Genomic DNA, 3,478 nt, shown 5'->3' on the forward strand with positions numbered 1-3,478 from the left:
GAGAGCGAGGGACACACAGAGACCGAGGAACACACAGCAAGCGAGGGACACAGAGAGTGAGGGTGCACAGAGAGCGAGGGTCACGCACAGAACGAGGGACACACAGAGAGCGAGGGACGCAAAGAGAGCGAGGCACGCACAGAACGAGGGAAACACAGAGAGCGAGGGACGCAGAGAGAGCGAGGGACAAACAGAGTGCGAGGGACAAACAGAGAGCGAGGGACAAACAGAGTGCGAGGGACAAACAGAGAGCGAGGGACACACAGAGAGCGAGGGACACACAGAGTGCGAGGGATGCACAGAGAGCGAGGGACGCACAGAGAGCGAGGGACAAACAGAGTGCGAGGGACAAACAGAGAGCGAGGGACACACAGAGAGCGAGGGACACACAGAGTGCGAGGGACACACAGAGAGCGAGGGACACACAGAGAGCGAGGGACGCACAGAGAGCGAGGGACACACAGAGATCGAGGGCTACATAGAGAGCGAGGGACACACAGAGAGCAAGGGACACACAGAGAGCGAGGGACACGCAGAGAGCGCGGGACACACAGAGAGCGAGGGACACACAGAGATCGAGGGACGCACAGAGAGCGAGGGATGCACAGAGAGCGAGGGACGCACAGAGAGTGAGGGGTACACAGAGAATGAGGGGTACACAGAGAGCGAGGGACACAGCTAGAGCGAGGGATACAGCGAGACCGAGGGACACAGCGAGAGCGAGGGACACAGCGAGAGTGACGACACAGCAAGAGCGAGGGACACAGCGAGAGCGAGAGACACAGCGAGAGAAGGAGAGAGAGAGACAGAGTGATAGAAAGTGAGAGAGATGTACACAGTGAGCGAGAGTGGGACAAAGAGAGAGAGGGGTAGAGATGGAGGGACAGGGAGAGAGGGGGACAGAGAGAGGGGGGAACTTTTTGGGAGAGGGCGACAGAGAGAGTGACACAGAGAGAAAGAGGTAGACAATGAAAGAGAGGGATAGAGTGAGAGGACACTTTGAGAGCAACAGGTACACAGAGGGAGAGAGGAACAGAGAGAGGTGGGCACACGGAGAGAGTGAGGGACACACACAGAGAAAGAGGTACACAGCGGGTCAGGATCTGAGGTTTCGGGGACGGGAGTGGGTCAGGATGTGAGGAGTAGGGGACATGAGGGTGTGATGGTGTGAGGGTGCCAGGACGTGAGGTAGTCAGGGCATTAGGGTTATCAAACTGACCGTTTTCATTCAATCCAAATTGTTTGTTTATAAATTCTAATTTCAGGAATTGACATCAGAAGATTTCAGTGAAAAATCTGTCCGTGAACAACAAGTAAAATATGAAGTGAAACTTTGCAATGAGCTTTGTTTGTCTGGCCAGGAATCTTCTCTCTAAATGGAGGCAGAAATGAAGTTGTGTTTAACTCACATTCTGTGATTTCTTGCTGGTTTTTACTCATTCTATGGAAAGCCTTCCTAAGGCGACAGACGAATGGTCATTCCCAACATGTCAGAAATTCAGAGGGAACAAATGTCAAACAAAGACAGAAATAAGGACAGGACATTGTGAATCTGTGGCTGTCTGCTGAATTAACATAACCATAGACAGGACAAGTGTTACCTTTGCAGACACAGGAAACACACCGAGGGGGACATTCCTGACAGAAAGTCGGGGGTGGGGACAGCACACAGGTCACTGAGGAGATCTCAGTCCAAACTGTTTCTAATCATTTCCCAATACTATTTTAAATTATGATTCAATTCTATTGGGAGGGGAGTTAGTGAGAGAGAGATATGGCAGATGCAGTATAACATGGATAAATGTGAGGTTTTGCACTTGGGTAGAAAAAATAAGAACGTCCCTGTCTAATAATTACATTTAATCCCATATTTTCCGGCCTGCTCAGTGAACAACACTGGTGTGATGAAGGCCAAGGTTTAGCTGAAGTCACATTCTGTGTGTGTGGGGCTGAGCAGCAAGGAGATCAGCATCTCTTGTCACTCATTTACATGTCAATAGAGAGCTGTCCTCTGAGACAGACATTCCACACATGGCAGAGACTAGGGGTGGAGTCTGCTCACAGCTCACTGAGGATATATCTGTGTCTGAGGGACTTCAGTTCACAAACTAAAAACCCACGACACTGAATACATTACCCCTCTGCTTCAGTGTGTGTGTGTGTGTGTGTGTGTGTGTCGCTGGGTGTGTCAATCTCTCTGTTTTGAGCTGTGCATTTTGGGTGTTGACATATTGCTGATTGGCTCGAGATTTGAAATGTTGGACTCCTGTTGTGCTGTTTTGTATATTTTTTTTAAATGTCCCTGTTATTGTCTTTATCACCAATTTTATCTCCTTTTTTCTCCAGAGGCATCTTTATTTGGAAAACTGGAAGGAGGTCGGGAATCCTGTGAGGAGGACGAGGGAGTGTGAATTCTTCCCGAGGGAGCGCTGGCTGAGGCCTGTTCCGCAGGCTTCACCCGGGTTATTACCCTGACTGAGGTTTAATTTTAATATTGGAGGGATCAAAGAGAGTGAGGGAGGGAGACATAAATATGTATAAGAGGTACAGAGAGACAGCAAGAAACACAAGAGAAGGGGATTTTCATAGTAACTTCATTGCAGTATTAATGTAAGCCTAATTGTGATAATAAAAAGATTTTGAGTATTAATTGTCTCTCAATCTTTTTTAACCTCTGGTTGAAAGCTGTGACTTATTTGTATTCGGATGTTGCTGAGGAGTTGTAAAACTGAAAAGGGAACCCTGGGCTCTCGCTGTATTAAATAGTTTCAATCTTTTCCAGTGGTTTAGTTAACTTTCTCCCTCTTTTTCCCAGGAATTTGAATTTTGAAAGACTGCAATGTGAGCAGGAATCTTTGGACAACGCCCTACAGTAAACACTGCCAACATAAACTGTACTCTGCAGGAAAACAGAGTCTATGTAAACAGTGTCCTGCAGTAAACAGTGTCTATGTAAACCGTTCACTGCTGTCAGAGTGTCTATGTGAAGAGTGCCCTACAGTTAACAGTTTTTGAAAACCGTACCCTGCTGTAATAAGAGTCTGTGTAAACAGTACAACACAGTAAGCAGTGTTTATGTAAACCCGATACTGTTGTAAACAGAGTCTATGTCAACAATGCACTACAGAAAACATTGTTTCGATACACCGTGCACTGCTGTAACCGGAGTCTATGTTAACAGTGCGCTACAGTAAACAGTGTTTATGTAAACCGTAGGCTGCTGTAAACGGAGTCTAAGTAAACAGTGCCTTCCAGTAAACAGTGTTTATGTAAATCGTACGCTGCTATAAACAGAGTTTATGTAAACAGTGCGCTACAATAAACAGTGTTTATGTAAACCGTAGGCTGCTGTAAACGGAGTCTAAGTAAACAGTGCCTTCCAGTAAACAGTGTTTATGTAAATCGTAACTGTTATAAACAGGGTCTACGCAAACAGTGCCCTACAGTAAACAGTATTGAAACAGTGCCATACAGTAAG

General features: G+C 46.9%; 1 long non-coding RNA gene across 1 annotated transcript; it reads left to right on the forward strand.

Moving 5' to 3' along the window:
• The first annotated feature begins 2,154 nt into the window (after positions 1–2,154).
• On the forward strand, positions 2,155–2,941 carry LOC140399702 (uncharacterized). Its single transcript, XR_011937796.1, has 3 exons — positions 2,155–2,183; positions 2,347–2,480; positions 2,816–2,941. It is a non-coding gene; the product is annotated as an uncharacterized lncRNA (long non-coding RNA).
• Positions 2,942–3,478: the final 537 nt, after the last annotated feature.

This window comes from Scyliorhinus torazame, chromosome 23, assembly GCF_047496885.1.
Source record: "Scyliorhinus torazame isolate Kashiwa2021f chromosome 23, sScyTor2.1, whole genome shotgun sequence".
NCBI lineage: Eukaryota > Metazoa > Chordata > Chondrichthyes > Carcharhiniformes > Scyliorhinidae > Scyliorhinus > Scyliorhinus torazame.